This window comes from Halyomorpha halys, unplaced genomic scaffold (genome assembly GCF_000696795.3).
Source record: "Halyomorpha halys isolate HHAL.00 unplaced genomic scaffold, Hhal_1.1 Scaffold1161.1, whole genome shotgun sequence".
Taxonomy (NCBI): Eukaryota; Metazoa; Arthropoda; class Insecta; order Hemiptera; family Pentatomidae; genus Halyomorpha; species Halyomorpha halys.
In genome coordinates, this window is record NW_027110503.1 from 40,128 (window position 1) to 40,329 (window position 202).

Sequence of the window (202 nt, forward strand, 5' to 3'; positions counted from 1 at the left end):
TTATCTTTACTACGGTCATTACATATTTAAAACACGGGCGATTAAATTGAAGGAGGGTCAAAACTTTCAAGTATTCGAAAATAGAATATATATTCTGAAGAATGATGAATTCACTGGAGAATTTGGATGGCTGATCAAACAAAAATTGCTAGGCCTGTCAATACATATTATCTCCACCCTGCCATTACTTGAGCTGCACCCT